Source organism: Xenopus laevis, chromosome 8S, assembly GCF_017654675.1.
Source record: "Xenopus laevis strain J_2021 chromosome 8S, Xenopus_laevis_v10.1, whole genome shotgun sequence".
NCBI lineage: Eukaryota > Metazoa > Chordata > Amphibia > Anura > Pipidae > Xenopus > Xenopus laevis.
In genome coordinates this window covers 96,478,761-96,496,189 of record NC_054386.1, presented here as the reverse complement: position 1 = coordinate 96,496,189, position 17,429 = coordinate 96,478,761, and the positions used below count along the sequence as shown (strand labels likewise).

The 17,429-nt window shown below is 40.1% G+C and overlaps 1 protein-coding gene across 1 annotated transcript in view; it reads left to right on the top strand.

Moving 5' to 3' along the window:
* Positions 1-4,559: 4,559 nt before the first annotated feature.
* LOC108700350 (synaptic vesicle glycoprotein 2A) overlaps positions 4,560-17,429 on the top strand; it is a 79,379-nt gene continuing 66,509 nt past the window's right edge. Inside the window, exon 1 of the mRNA XM_018233462.2 lies at positions 4,560-4,666. The gene's annotated coding sequence lies outside the window, so the exon portion shown is untranslated. The remainder of the gene's footprint in view (positions 4,667-17,429) is intronic.

The following is a 17,429-nucleotide window of genomic DNA, read 5'->3' as shown; positions in this document are numbered from 1 at the left end:
ATTCACCGGCATCCAAAAATGTGGGACAATCGTCGGAAAAGTCGATTGCGTAAAAACTGTCGCGTGTCAAACACTTTTCGGACGCCCATTGACTTTAACGCCGGAGCCAATTTTCGAGCTTCGCAAATTTTTCGCCCTTTTGCGATTTCCGCAGGAAATTCTCAAATTTTTCGCTGAATCGAAACGTGGGAATTCGCCAATCACTACTCAAGACTGTCAACAAACAGCTTGTCTATTTTACCCTCCTGTTTCATTCTTTACATTCAGGTATTTATCATAATATAATAATAATAACACATGATAAATGATTACATTCTTAAATATAGCAATATAACTTTTCCCATAAATCAATATAATATTTAAGTATTACAAAATGCTAACAATGCAATACAACCCCAAATTAGTAAAGTATGGGCACACCTGCTGTAATACATATTGATCACAAATGAAACCCCTACCCTACATAGATCCCCCTCCCTGCTCCCCCAGCCTAGGATAAATATCCCTAACTCTTTACTTACCCCTCGGTGCAGATTCAGGGCATCGGAGTTCACGGGCGCCATCTTCTTCTCTTCTCCTTTAAAGGAGAACTAAAGCCTAACTAAAGAAGTAGGTAGAAATGTTGTACATGATGTTTTGTGCTTCTGTACCAGCCCAAGGCAACCACAGCCCTTTAGCAGTAAAGATCTGTGTCTCCAAAGATGCCCCAGTAGCTCCCCATCTTCTTTTCTGCTGATTCACTGCACATGCTCTGTGCTGCTGTCACTTACTGAGCTTAGGGAGCCACTCACAATATACAGTACACATAGAATAGAAATGTCACAATATAAGGCTGATTAGTAATTAATACACATAATTACTACATGGCAGCACAGAAACCAGTGCAATTAGCATCAGAATTGAATAATCAGCAAACCTGATACTGGTCCATGTTCAACAGCTGCAGAAATGCTGGAGATAACAACACAAAATAAGAAAAAAAACAATACAGCTGAGCTGAAATGGTCCCACTAGATCAGTTGCGTTCCCACTTCACAACTGGTCCCGAAGAGCAACTCCCCTGATTATAACAGGGGCACAGTGTTAGACTGGAGACTCAAGGCCTATAGTTTGCCGCCTCCACCAACTGCCCCTTATTCCTCACTGCCAACTTCCCCTCAACCCACCCCCATAACCACTGATATCTATTGATGGGTGAATTTATGCGGCAGGCGCGAATCCGCGGCAAATTTCAGCGTTTCACTGCGGGCGAATAAATTTGTGAAATTGCCGCAAAAATTCTTTTTGCAAATTTTGAGTGAAATTCGTGAATTTTTCGGTGAATCGAAACGGGGCCAAATTCGCCCATCACTATTGATATCTCCTACCCCCACCAAAGGGGCCCATCTGGATTTTTTCTGGGGTCCCAGTGGGCCAATCTGATGTGCCGTCCTAAAAAAAAAGGGGAACTATCAACAACATTAAAATGTAATATTAGCTTCATTATACTGAAATAAGAAACTTTCTAAATACAATTAATTAAGGGGCATATTTATCAAGGGTCGAATTTCGAATTGAAAAAACGTCGAAATTCAAATAGACCAACTGAAATTCAGTCTAAGTTTTTTTTTGGGTCGTATAAGTCCGTATTCGAATCGTACGAATTGGATTAATAGCGCATTCGATCGAATTCGATTCGTAGTTTTCCCCCCCAAAAAATTAGATTTTTCAAAGTCCACCAATTGACTCCAAATAGGTTCTTGGAGATCCCCCATAGGCTAAAATGGCAATTCGGCAGGTTTTAGATGGCAAATGGTCGAAGTCTAATTTTTAAAGAGACAGTACATGATAAATTTCGATTTTTGAATTTTCTATTTTTTTTCAAATTCAAATCGAATTTTGACTATTCCCAAGTCGAAGTACACAGCTTCAAATTCTAATTTATTCTGGCCCTAAATATTATGTACTCAAGTTAATTACATTTATATTTTCTATTCCTCTCTCAGCATCTGTTTCTCTTCATTCTGTCTTCATGCAGCAGTTGGGTGTCAGATATTCATTGACAGTTAGATCCAATATATCTTATAGGGGGGCTCCTTTTGCCTAGAAGATGTATCAGAGCTCACTCTATTAAAATCACCAGACATCATGTCTCTCTACATGCAGAATTTGTGCAAAAGGCAGTTATTTTGTTAGATTTTGTTTGTACTGGAATCAGTTATTTGAGTGAGCTCTAATTCTTCTGCTAGGAAAGGAGCCCCCCTATAAGATATATTGGATCTAACTGTCAGTGAATATCTGACACCCAACTGCTGCATGAAGAGAGAATGAAGAGAAACAGATGCTGTGAGAAGTCTATTCTTTTTATTTGTTTAAAAAGGGTGGTTCAGCTTTGAACTTTTAGTATGCTATGGAATGGGAAATTCTAAGCAACTTTTCAATTGGTCTTCATTCTTTTTTTTACTGGTTTTGAATTATTTGCCTTTTTCTTCTGACGCTTTCCAGCTTTTCAAATGTAGGTCACTGACCCCATCTAAAAAAGAAATGGTTTGCGAGGCTACAATTTTATTTTTATTGCTACTTTTTAATTATGCATCCTTCTTTTCAGTCCCCCAGTTATTCCTATTCCAGTCTATCATTCAAGCCATTTCCTGGTTACTAGGTTATACAGGAGCCTAGCAACCAGATATCTTCAGAAATTCTAAACTGGAGAGTTTCTGAATAAAAAAAGCTAAAGAATAAAAAAAGCCAAAACTAAAAAAATTAATGCCAATAGCAAATTTTTTCAGCGTATCACTGTCTTTCATAGTTAATGTGAACTACCACTTGAAAGAATGTTTATTTGAAAGTTGCATAGCATCACATGGAAGTTCCCCTTGTTTTTTCTTTTCCTTCCTAAAGTGGGGGCCCAGCTGTAACATCCCATCCTGGAAGCTATAGCTATTGATAAATACATAAAGGTGAAATAAGCTTTTTAGGATGAGACATAAGCTATAAATCTGTTGCCATATTGTTGTTAGTGGGGATCACACAATAACACCTTCGCCCTCTACATATGTGCCTAATTAAATGTATTCTGTCCCCCAGCACCTTCCCCTCCCCATCCTGCTGCCCCCTCCCTCCTCCCTGACTCTACACATCTCCCCCTCTCTGATTATGCTCCTCTCCCCCCTCCGACTCTGCCCTTCTCCATCACTGCCCCTCTCCTACCTCCCCGACTCTACATCTCTCCCCCTCTCTGATTCTGCCCCTCTTCCCCCCCCCTCTGCAACTGTCCCCCTTCCCTGACTCTGCCCCTTCTTGTTAATCTTCCCCTCTCCCCCCTCCCTGACTCTGCCCCTCTCCCTTCTCACTGACTTTGTCCCTCTCCATCCTCCCTGACTCTACATCTCTCCCCCTCTCTGATTCTTTCCCTCTCCCCCTTACCTGACTCTCCCCCCTCCCTGACTCTGCCCCTCTCCCCCTCCCTGACTCTGCCACTCTCCCTCATCCCTGACTCTACACCTCTCCCCCTCCTTGATTCTGTACCTCTCCCCCTCCCTGATTCTGCCCCTGTCCCTCCTCCCTGACTCTACACTTCTCCCCCTCTCTGATTCTTCCCTCTCCCCTCCCTGATTTCGCCCCTCTCCCCCCTCCCTGACTCTGCCCCTCTCCCGACTCTGCACCTCTCCACCCTCCCTGACTCTGGCCCTCTCCCCCCCTCCCTGACTCTGCCGCTCTCTCTCATCCCTGACTTTGCCCCTCTCCCCTCCCTGACTCTATACCTCTCCCTCTCTCTGATTTTGTCCCTCTCCCTGACTCTGCCCCTCTCCCCCTCCCTTACTCTGTACCTCCCCCTTCTCCCTGACTCTACACCTCTCCCCCTCTCTGATTTTGCCCCTCTCCCCCCTCCTTGACTCTGCCCTCTCCCTCATCCCTGACTTTGTACCTCTCCCCCTCTCTAATTCTGCCCCCCTCCCTTACTCTGTACCCCCCCTGACTCTGCCCCTCCCCCTTCTCCCTGACTCTACACCTCTCCCCCTCTCTGATTTTGCCCCTCACTGACTCTGCCCTCTCCCTCATCCCTGACTCTGTACCTCTCCATCTCTAATTCTGCACCTCTCTCCTGACTCTGTCCCTCTCCTTCCTCTATGACTCTACACCTCTCCCCCTCTGTGATTCTGCCCCTCTCCCCCCTCCATGACTCTGCCCCTCTCCCTCATCCATGCACAGCTCAGTCAGTAGCCGCCTGTCAGCTGCAAGCGCCTAATAATAACCTACAATTTGTCAGGTTATCCTTGTTCAGTGCATTTAAATGAGGCACATCAGGGCAGGCACCACTGACTGAATGGGGGAGGTAGCTGAGGGCCGCTGCTGACAGCTGGAGGTCTGAAGCTGAGCTTCATGACAGAAACACCCTGCCCAATGCACTTGTCTCTACAGCTGCACGTCACAATCCAGGGTCTGGAAGAAACAATAATATAGATAACAGATTGTTCTTCCCTGCTTCCCTCCCCCCACACTGGTGTGCAGAATGGTTTTGCCCGATGCTCTGTTGTAAGGGCAGGAACTGGCTCAGCTCTCAATCTGGTACCCACACACTCATCCTCCTGCATCTCCGCTCAGCATCCTCAGCTCAGCATCCCTCCAGCTGCTCTCCATACTGCACCCCCTTAACCCAGGCCTTCCAGGGGGCACCCACCTCAAGGTAAACAACATATAAATATATAAAGCTATCTTTCTATTAATGTCTCTTCCTTGGTTTATTCTAATCACCTCTCCACTTGTGTGCCATGCTGTGGCCATCTTGTCCTTAATATCCTTGTTCCTATTAAAATAATTCAGAGGGTCACTCGAAGGGGAGGTCTCATTGGTCGACTTCTTCCCTAAATGTAAATCACAATCGTTCCCTGTGCCAGTCGCTATGCTTTGTGTCTAAAGAGGGTTTCCCTGTGTCAGTGTAAAAATGACCTTGGAAAAATGTAGATGAAGAGAACAGAGAATCGCTGATCCTTTTCCATTTCAAGCATGAAATATAATCCCATATTCTCTGTGGTTGTCAGCATGGAGCAGAGGTTCCCCAAATCTTCCCTTCATTCATTTCCATCTGATACATTATACATGTGAATGGCACGTTTGTTGTGAATGGGTCGTTAGGTTTAATCGCTAACGGGACACATATTTTGCTAGAATTAGTAATTGTTTTTCTTTACAAAAGTATCCAGATACAATACTGTACTATATGGGGCATGTTCTCTTTATAACCACCTTAAAACTAAATAATTGGCCGCCTTTTATTTGGGGACACAGTTGACCTGTAGGGTCTGGGTGCCTCGTTAGACTGATTGATATGAAATGTTAACAGAAGGGAAATTGATTGTGTGTGACCTTGATGTGCTGTTTTTAGGGGGGTGGGAGCTCATGATTTAATACATTCAATAAAAACGGTTTTTCTGCCTTGTGTATATATATATATATATATATATATATATATATATATATATATATATATATATATATATATATATACTGTATACATATATAAATATTGACCAGCACCCGGGCAGTTAACTACATTTTTGCAGGGTTGTGCTCCTCTCCCAGCCACACCGGGATTTTTCGTGATCAAATTATTATTATATGTATATTATGTTATACATATAATAACAATAAGGGTTTTTTTTTAATAAGGGGTTTGTTTCTCCTTTAAGGTATGAAGATTCAAATTACAGAAAGATCCATTACCCGGAAAACCCCTGGACTCCAGCATTCTGGATAATAAGTCACATACTTGTATGAGAGTGAGAAAAAGTTGTTTTTAATTAGGGAGACAGCAATCATTTTGGGTCATTTATGTATTAGAATCAAAGGGTTTGTCCAACTTTAAAATAACTGTTAATTTGATGTAGAGAGTGATATTCTGAGACAATTTGCAATTGGTTTTCATTTTTTATTATTTGTGGTTTTTGACTTATTTAGCTTTTTATTCAGCAGCTCTCCAGATTGCTATGTAAGCAATCTGGTTGCTAGGGTCCAAATTACCCTAGCAACCATGCATTGATTTGAATAAGAGACTGGAATATGAATAGGAGAGGCCTGAATAGAAAGATGTGCGATAAAAAGTAGCGATAACAATACATTTGTAGCCTTAAAGAGCATTTGATTATAGATGGGGTCAGCGACCCCATTTGAAAGCTGGAAAAAGTCAGAAGAAAAAGGCAAATAATGAACAAACTGTAAATAATAAATAATGAAGAGCATTTGTAAAGTCGCTTAGAATTGGCCATTCTAAAACGTACTAAAAGTCAACTTTAAGGTGAACCACCTTAAAGTTGCAAATGTCTTGATTCATGTTTGAATGTTTGCTATATTTTTAACGCCTGGGTGGATGCAGCCGTGGCCCAGGGTCGAGGGTATATATATATATATATATATATATATATATATATATATATATATATATAATACACAAAAGCCATGAATATCTTGTAAATTATATCCTTATAAACGGTGGCTAGTGATGTCATCAGTTATAAACGGTGAGTAGTGATGTCATTTCTGTCACATGACTCACTGAAATATGTGTATTATAATAAATAAAGTACCCCCAGTTGTAAAATATGAGGATATTAAAAGTTACCTCGGAGTTCCATGACCTGTATCATGGTCATGAAACTCCTCGGTAACTTATAATATCCTTATATTTTACAAGAGGGGGTACTTTATTCACTATATATATATATATATATATATATATATATATATATATATATATATATATATATATATATAAATATATATATCTATATATATATGGGACCTGTTATTCAGAATGCTCTGGACCAAGGGCTTGCAGGATAATGGATCTTTCCATAATTTGGATCTTCATACCTACTAGAAAATCATATAAACATTAAATAAACCCAATGGGCTGGCTCTGCTTCCAATAAGGATTAATAATAATTATATCTTAGTTGGGATCAAGTACAAGGTACTATTTTATTATTACAGAGGAAAAGGTATTTTTTTTTTTAAAATCAAATTTATTTGGAAAAAATGAAGTCTGTGGGAGATGGCCTTCCTGTAATTCCGAGCTTCGGGTTTCTGGTTTTATATATATATATATATATATATATATATATATATATATATATATATATATATATATATATATATATATATATATGTATATATTTATATTTATATATATTTATAGATATATACCGGTATATATATATACACACGCCAGGCAACATATGTATTTGCATAATGAGTCTGATGAATGCACAGAAGTCAGTAACCCAATCACTGAACCAGTTAATCAGCTCCGTTTCCATTTCTCCAGCTCAGGAACAGAGCACTGGGGTCCTTGGATTCCTAACACTTTGGATCTGATCTGATTTGGATCTGATTGGTTTCCCCTCAGTGTGATGCAGGAAATGAACCTTGGCAGGACTTTTTATTTGCTCATTTGCTCATTGAAATATTAGGGAGAATAGTCATTTGCAGCCAGGCCAGACTAGTTAGTGGAATGTGTTTATTTTAAAGGAGGCTGACTGCCAAGACAGCAGCCGTTACGACCTGAATTATTCATATATTTGTTATAGAGGCAGGGCTGCCCAAGACTGGGATTTATCCTAGGATACAGTAACTTGCCCTACAATTCCCACAAGCAACAGCGGCTGAAGGGAGCTAAAATTTACACTCATACAGTTGAGTTTTTCAGATTTTAAGGGGGTTATTTATTAAAGTCCGAATGCTAAAAACTTGAAAAATACTAGTTTTTTTGTACTATAAAATCAGAATTTTTACTGGAAAAAAACAAACATTTTTTTGAGATATATTATACCCCAAGGATAGAAAAAGTCAGAATCCGAAAAACCCTCCATCTCAGACCTGCCAAGGTTTTATATAAGTCAATGGGAGAGGTCCCTATACTATTTGGACGTTTCTGTGGTCTGCGCTGGAATCAGCCCAAAATACAACTATTTCAGACAAAAATCCGAAAAATTCTGACTTTTTGGGAGAAAGCCAGAAAAAAATCAAGCAATTTGCAAAAAACTTCAGAAAAAATTATATAAATTGTATTTTTGCTTGGTGTTATCGAGTTTTCCCCCGATCCAATTAAATTGTGCTTTTTAAATAATAGATGAGGTCAAATTGTGGATTCTACTTTGCTCGGACTTTTTTAAATAAAATTGCTGTATCAGAAAAATTCAGATTTTGATACATAACCCCCAGAATGTCTTTTTAAAAATTCAGACTTTTCAGGAGAAAGGCAGAAAAAACTATTCGGGAAAAACATCAGAAAAAATCAAACGAATCGTATTTTTGCACGATTTTATCGAGTTTTCCCCCGATCCAATTAAATTGTGCTTTTTTAATAACAGATAAGGTCAAATCGTGGATTCTAGTTTGCTCTGACTTTTTTAAATAAAATTACTGTATCGGAAAAAATTCAGATTTTGATAAATAACCCCCCAGAATGTATTTTTAGGGCCCTTAAAAAATTCTACTGGTGGCTGCCATGCAGTGAATGGCAGCAATCATGTGACATTGCTTGCAGTAAGGAGTAGCTGGATCATTGGGAGTAACAGAGGTATAAGGGGGAGGGGCCATAAACAGAAAGCCCCAATTTTAAAATGTTGCAGATTTGCATAAAAAAGGGAGGTGCTTTGCATTGGAAATTATAGTTCTGCTATAGCTGGAGCTCCACCAGGGACCCCTGCTGCCGTTTATAGATTTTGTGTAATGCAATACAATAAAAGGCCTATGGTGCATCTGCTCCTTATGGACAATGAAGCTCCAATATGTGACAACCGCCAGTGAGCAGATAAAGGATGTGAATGTGATAACACTGGGATGGGGGTGATGTGTCAGCTCGGTCCTTGGAGAGTTTATCAGAGTTGTGCAGGCAGGACGGATTCGGGTGCTTTGAAAATGTCATGTTCTATATAATGTGGTAGGTCAGCGCTGCCAGAAAGGTTATATTGAAAATGTTTATTTCTGTTAGACAATATGATAAAATACTCATCCTTGAGGCTGTCATTTATCAGTCCTGTTGGGGAATAATGATAATAATAATAATTAAAGGCTTTAGAAAACAGGTAGAACTGACAGTACAGTATTGAAGCACTGGGCCCTTTGGGGCAAAACATGGATAACAGAACATACTTTCCGATTATTATAATTGCTTATTATATTTCTATTCAGGTATTATCCTATACTTCCTTCATCATGACATTCAGACTAATCCCCAGTTACTAGTGTTGGTCAGCCTAGCAACCAAAAAGCATACAGTTAAAATGCAAAAACAAATTGTCTTAAAATTTAACAGTTTACAGCAGAAAAAAAGTGTAAAGTGTAGTTCAGTTCAAATAAAGGCAATTTCCAATGTTATTTCTAGGGATGCACCAAATCCCGGATTTGGTTCAGGATTCGGGCAGGATTTGGTCTCTTTCAGCAGGATTCCGATTCGGCCGTTTCCTCTGCCTCGGCCGAAGCGAATCGGAATCCTAATTTGCATATGCAAATTAGGGTCAGGGAGGAAAATCGTGTGCCTTCCCACTCCTAATTTGCATATTCGGTTCGGTATTAGGTCGAATCTTTTCGAATTTAATTTCCATTGGCGTAGACACACTTTTTATACACATCCATATGCTGGTGGCAGACAGCACAGTCATTTGCCCAAACAGAAGACACTGACATTGAGTTAATTTGCCCTGGGTTCAATACAAGGGCATAACTATAGAGGTAGCAGACCCTATGGCTGCAGGGGGAGGGGAGGCAGGATGTACAGGGGCCCACAAGGCCCTAATTAATGAGCAATTTCAAAATATATTGGTAAAACAGGGCAACCTCTGTATATATTTGGGGCCCAGTGACGTAAATAGAGTGTGCCGGGCCCCCCTGCAAAAAAATCTTCAGAGGAGCCCACTCAGATCCCCATCCTCCTGCCCACTTCCTGTCCCGCCCCCTTCCTGCCTGGACTCCACCCTCTTCCCACCCAGACTCCATCCCTTTCCCACCTAGACTCCGCCTCCCAGATTCTGCCAACTATCCGCTCCATGCTGACGCACTCAGCTTCCCCGCCACAAGTAGAGCAGTTGGGGTTTTTGATGGCTGTAGAGGAAGCAGACCCTGTAGTCCGGGCCCCGTTTTCCCCAGGCCCCCCTGCGACTGCGGGGTCTGCTTCCTCTATAGTTACGCCACTGGTTCAATACTAGAGAGCCACTAATGTATATATTGGTTGCTAACATTTGCCTTGAACTGCTGGTGCAGCTTTCTGGCCAGTGGGAATCACTCATCTCAAAAATGGCAGCCCTCAGCTTGCAAATAAATAACCATTACCATTACAGCAAAAAAGTATAGCAACTTGTACACCAATTTCTGTACATAGCATAACATAATCTTTCATATAGTGGAAAAAATCATTTTAGAATCAGTGTCTCTATTAGACAATTTCTGCTCGCTCCAAAAAGTCTGCTTTAAGCGATGAAGGGAATGTTATCTGCTTCCCCTTGGTTACAAAGCAGCTGCTCATGTTTTATGGTCGTGCTTTCCACAAAAGAGCTGTCAACGTCAGTAAATCTCTAGGAAAGCTGAAGGTTACCATTGTGCAGTCACGCGGAGGTACTAATGAACAAGAGACAGGTGTAGCAGTAATATCAGCACTCCAGACACACATTTATTTTTTTCTTTTTAACATTTTTATATAAGGCAAAAAAAAGTGACCTAAGACCCTAAAGTTACATAGTTACATAGTTACATAGTTAAATTGGGTTGAAAAAAGACAAAGTCCATCAAGTTCAACCCCTCCAAATGAAAACCCAGCATCCATACACACACCCCTCCCTACTTTTAATTAAATTCTATATACCCATATCTATACTAACTATAGAGCTTAGTATCACAATAGCCTTTGATATTATGTCTGTCCAAAAAATCATCCAAGTCCCTCTTATAGTCATTAACTGAATCAGCATCACAACATCACCCGGCAGTGCATTCCCCAACCTCACTGTCCTGACTGTGATGAACCCCCTACGTTGCTTCAAATGAAAGTTCTTTTTCTCTAGTCTAAAGGGGAGGCCTCTGGTACGTGATCCACTTTATGGGTAAAAAGGTCCCCTGCTATTTGTCTATAATGTCCTCTAATGTACTTGTAAAGTGTAATCATGTCCCCTCACAAGCGCCTTTTTTCCAGAGAAAACAACCCCAACCTTGACAGTCTACCCTCATAATTTAACTCTTCCCTCCCTCTAACCAGTTTAGTTGCACTTAGTCTCTGCACTCTCTCCAGCTCATTTATATCCCTCTTAAGGACTGGAGTCCAAAACTGCCCCCATACTCCAGATGAGGCCTCACCAGGGACCTATAAAGAGACATAATTATGTTTTCATCCCTTGAGTTAATGCCCTTTTTTATACAAGACAGAACTTTATTTGCTTTAGTAGCCACAGAATGACACTGCCCAGAATTAGACAATGTGTTATCTACAAAGACCCCTAGATCCTTCTCATTTAAGGAAACCGCCAACACACTGCCATTTAGTGTATAACTTGCATTTATATTATTTTTACCAAAGTGCATAACCTGCATTTATCAACATTGAACCTCATTTTCCAGTTTGCTGCCCAGTTTTCCAGTTTAGACAAATCACTGTGCAAAGTGGCAGCATCCTGCATGGAACCTATAGTTCTGCACAATTTAGTATGGCCATACATGTACGTTTGTACGATTTTTGGTACATGTAGAGCTTGAAATCGGGCATGTTGAAAAATGTAATCTACCCTGACAGGTGAATTGGCAAATGAGGAGGTGAAAAGGGCCATAGAAATATAAAGGTGGCCATGCCTTGTGTGGATCCTCATACTCATTACATTCATTCACCCTGCAAGCCTTTTAGTCAGATACCTATGAGTCCCAGCCTGCAATTGGCTGCCTTTAGATCAGGTCTGGTGAGCACATATAGCACAGAAAAATGGGGGAAAAAGATAAGTGCGAAAACAAGGCAGTACTTATTGACAGGTGCGAAACGCGTGAAAACAGTGTTTCTCCCACCTTAGCCTTGGTGTTGGTGGAAACAGTCCCAATCAACATATTTACACAGTAGAATATCAGTAGGTTTGATGATGCATTATGTGCTTACCTCCCATCTGTCCTGTTTTTTGCGCGGGACAGTCACGATTTTGACAGCTCGACCCGCAGTCCCGCATTGTTAATGACATGTCCCGACTTTCTTTTTCATCTCCTGCACTGAAAAGCCAGAAAAAGATAAAAAGTCTCTAAAACTTAATTGGCTTCTGGCAGAGAGCCCAGAATACGTGGCAGGTGCACTTATACATTTTAAGATAAGCAAAGAAACAATTGTAACAATTTAAGATAATCAGGTCTCTTGGGGAAACTGTGAGCTTAAAGGGCAATTCCCCTTCATTAGCAAAACTGTAATAACATTAAAAAAAACATAGAAATGTGTTTTATAACCTGCCAAATTATGGATAATGAACATGGTAATTAGGGGTGTGGCCACAAAATGGGTGTGGTCATAAATTTCCACAGGGCAATTCTTTTTGTCCCTCTTTCTATTTCCAAAATGTTGTATGTGGCCTGTGCATTGATTGGCATATGAGGAAGTAACAGGAAGCTGCAGTTCTTCACTTCCTGTTGTTCCAATCGTTCAGGCCGCCGACCCCAGTGAACAAACGACCCTACGGCTCATACACAATGTACAGTGGCCAGTGGACCACCACTTTAATAGAGATAAAATGTTGTGCTAACAAGTCTCTCAAGATGGCTTCTGTATTTGTATCTTGTGTTCCAGTTTGTCCATTGGTCCAGAGTTTTACTGAAGGAAAAACAAGACTGTGATGATAATTTCCGTTGCTGTCATTTCTCTAGGCTAGGAATAATGCTGGCCCGGTGCTTATTTATATCCCATTTTTCATGTTACTCTCACACTGTTACACACAGCCCAACCCCCTCACACTGTTCCTGCAGCCGAGGCTAAGAATAGATCACTAGGGGAGAACTGATGTAACGCCGAGTTGTGAAGCCACACAGCAGCGCTTTAATGAATTGCTTATAAAATCTGTCTCGACAGAGAAATCTTGAGCTGCTACTAGGCAAGGAATTATATGTACACGGCCCTTAGAGCCCCTGCGCTTCTAACTAACCCTTTGTAATGATAAATGAGCCTGGAGACATTGGGGCAAATTCACTAAAGGGCGACTTTTTGCCAGCAAAGGCTCCGCCACACTTAGCACCACTTCATCGGCGCAAATTCGCTACCACTACACTAATTCACTAAAATACATAGTTGTGTCTCTGCAGCCGGACGCTGGCAAAGTTTCGCTAGCGTTAATTCGTCAGCGTGAGCATTTCATATCGATCTTTTGCGAACATTCATTTCTGCCTAGCGAAACATTGTTAATACACTGACGCTTAGGTCAATTTGAATAGGGCGGGTACATATAGGTCTTATATATGTCTATAATACACAAAAGCCATGAATATCTTGTAAATTATATAGTGAATAAAGTACCCCCTTTTGTAAAATATAAGGATATTATAAGTTACCGAGGAGTTTCATGACCATATAAAAACACGAGGCCGAAGGGCGAGTGTTTTTATACAGGTCATGGAACTCCGAGGTAACTTCTAATATCCTCATATTTTACAACTGGGGGTACTTTATTTATTATAATACACAAATTTCAATGATTCATGTGACAGAAATGACATCACTACTCACCGTTTATAACTGATGACATCAGAACTCACCGTTTATAAGGATATAATTTACAGGATATTCATGGCTTTTGTGTATTATATCCTTATAAACGGTGAGTTCTGATGTCATCAGTTATAAACGGTGAGTTCTGATGTCATTTCTGTCACATGACTCCCTAAAACTCGGAGTTCCATGACCTGTATAAAAACACTCGGCCTTCGGCCTCGTGTTTTTATATGGTCATGAAACTCCTCGGTAACTTATAATATCCTCATGTTTTGCAACTGGGGGTACTTTATAATACACAAGTTTTAGGGAGTCATGTGACAGAAATGACATCAGAACTCACCGTTTATAACTGATGACATCAGAATATCCTTATATTTTACAAGAGGGGGTACTTTATTCACTATTTATTAAAACAAATGTGGCACGCCACAGTTACACCTTTTAAAGACAATCCCATTTTAAATTATGAAAAACCAGCATTTTTTTAATAATTTTTATGACTTTCCCGGCATACAGGATAAGATATCACTGTCACATCAGTTCTCGAGGTCTAAGCTGGCAAAGGAAACTCTGGCGAAAGAAGTAACGTTCTTTACAATTCGCACTACAGTGAATTTGCGGAGTAACCATTGTTTGCCTGAGCAAAAATTCGGCTGGCGATAGGGCGCAAAACTTAATTAGTGATGGACTCTTTTGCTAGCGAATTGTCCTCTACGCCTGTTAGTAAATTGACGATGACCCTGTGGATGGGATTTCTGGCGAATTTTCACTAGCAACGGCCACTTCGCCCTTTAGTATATCTGCCCCATTGTCTATTCACATACTTGGGATTTGCATCTTTATATTTCAGTTTTATTAAAGGGGTGGTTCACCTTTCTGTTAACTTTTAGTATGGCATCTGGTCTTCATTATTTATCTAATTACAGTTTTTGAATTATTTGCTTTCCTCCTCTGACTCTTTCCAGCTTTCAAATGGGGAGATCACTGACCCCGGCAGCTAAACAACAACAGATCTTTAAGGCTACTGTGTTATTGTTATTTTTATTACTTATCTATCTACTTAGACCCTCTCCTATTTATAGATCAGCTTCTCATTCAAACCACTGTTTGGTTGCTAAGGTAATTTGGATCCTAGCAACTAGATGCTAAAATTTCAAACTGGAGTGCTGCATTTGATAAAATCAAGTGAAAACCCGAATCGTACGTTTTTTTCAGATTTTTTTTCCCGAATTGCTAGATTTTTTTGGGGATTTTCCCCTAAGAGGCCGAATATTTGGGATTTTTTTTTACCAAAAAGTCAAATTTTCTGGCTAATTCCAGCGCAGACCACAGAAACTTCCAACTAGGATAGTACAGCCTCAGCAGGTCTGAGATGGCGGATTTTCGGATTCAGACTTTTTGCAGCCTTGGGGTATAATAAGTCTTGAAAATTAGAGGTTTTTTTACACTAAAATTTTGGATTGTCTAGTAAAAAAACATAGAATTTGGACATTGATAAATAACCCCTAAAAGTTGTTTTTCAAGGTGAACAACTCCTTTAAGCTTGTAATGGGAAAAACAAAATATTGCTTGCCCAAACTGCCACCTGACATCCCTATACCCCAGTGCATTGCCATTGCTGCACCCTTTCTATTATTCCCTATGTGTCCTTTATACTATTCCCTCTGTGTCCTTTATATTATTCCCTCTGTGTCCTTTATATTATTCCCTCTGTGTCCTTTATATTATACCCACTGTGTAAAGAGCACCTTTTGACTCCTTCATAAGTTTCTCTCACCACAGTTGTGGGCAGGCACAGCCTTCTCTATCAGAGGGGAAATTATACTGGCTGCTCAGAAGCTTGCAATCAGTTAAGGCAGGACGTGGAATGTGCAAAAAAGTAATCGCTTTCCTTAGCCTGCTATTAACAGTACCAGCGCTAATACGTATCTTAACTTCTAAACCAGGGCTGTTCAGATAAAGCCACTTGGTTGTTATCCTTATGATGTATAAATGTGTGGATGTAGATATCTACATCTATTTCTGGATCTGTCAATTTTCAATTTAAATTGATTTAATTTAGATATTTAGACATCAAGATGTGAAAGTTACATTTTGTTTGGGATAAGTTATGATACTGTATACAGTACTCAGCAGTGCAGTGCTGGGTCTCCTAGAGTCCTCCAGAGATCCTGATACCCTGGGCCACTCTATCATAGTAATTATATATATATATACTGTAGTGTCAAGTGGTATAGGTTTTTATTCAAGGAAGGAAGGGATAAATTCTGGTTCTAGTAGAACCTAGTGCAGTTATGTCTATAACAAGAAGGCAATGGGTTATTCATTGGCTTGGCAAGGATAAACTGGACATTGGATAATTTAGGTTTTTGGTTGGCCTCTTATGAATCAGTGTGTGGAGGGTATTAGAAAGCTTGATTTTCCCCATAGTGTATATGTAGCAATGTGCTTGCACCACTAAATTAACATCATTAAACCCCAGTTTCCATAGTAAGGTTACAGGTAATGATGGCTAACTCAGAGTTAATGCAATTGGCTAGGAGAGATCTCCTGGCTTTTAAATGTGACGAGATTTCTAATTCCACAGAGCACTGCCCAGCAGCCAAGCCTGGTTCACCCCAGATCTAATCATTCATCAAGCTACAGGGATAACCCAGCCACACTCCCTCATAAACCATCCTTGTGGAACACTTGCCTGCGCAATTTAACAGAGAGTTGTCTTTCCAGCTCAGTGTGCATCACCACCGATGTCCTTTTTGCTGGGTCTGCAGGGAGCTGTGATAAAGAATTATATCTCACTATGTTGTTGCCGCATTAAAGCCGCTGTGACGCACTTTGATTTAATGGCAATTTAAACAGGGCTACAGAAATCCTGCAGGAACAGGAGATAAGATAGTTTTTCTGTATTTTAGTCTGAAACTAAGGCATAAAAAGACAACCCTTTTTGTGCGTGAGAAACCATAACAACACAATCTAGTTAAAAACTAAGAAAGTCAGTCTCAGTGTCACTGTTGTGATCTACAACTTCCATAAGCCTCAGCTGCACAGTATTTGCCAGTGTGGTCTTTGTATGAAATATGTATATTTTATGTATACATGTACTTTATATATTCTAGTTAATAGTAGCAGGTATAGTAGGAAGTAATGGTGCCTATAGTAGCAGTGGGATAATAGTCTCTGGGAATCGAGTGTGACTGTGGGATAGCAGGTATAGTAGGGAGAGATGGTGCCTATAGTAACAGTGGGATAATAGTCTCTGGGAAGGGACTGATAGCAATTATTTATGGCAATTATTTAGAATGGGCCCTCTGTGTCTTTGAGCCTGTATGGTGTATTATTATTATTATTTTTTTAATATACAGGTATAGGACCTGTTATCCGGAGACTCATTATCCAGAAAGCTTCGAATTACAGGAAAGTCATCACCTATAAATTTCCATTACAATCAAATAATTTCCTCTGCAATAATAAAATAATACCTTGATCCAAACTAAGATATAATTAATCCTTACTAGAGGCAAAAGAATCTTGTTGGGTTTCATTCATATTTAAATTATTTTTTAAGGTACTTAAACTTACAGAAAGACCCCTTATCCCCAATGTATTCTGGATAACAGGTCCTATACCTTTAACAGTATGCCACGTTCTTCACTTGGTGTTATTGGTTATCTGTTACTTTGCTGCTTATAGCACTGAGCTATCAATTGCTTAGATAAAGTGGAAACCGTGT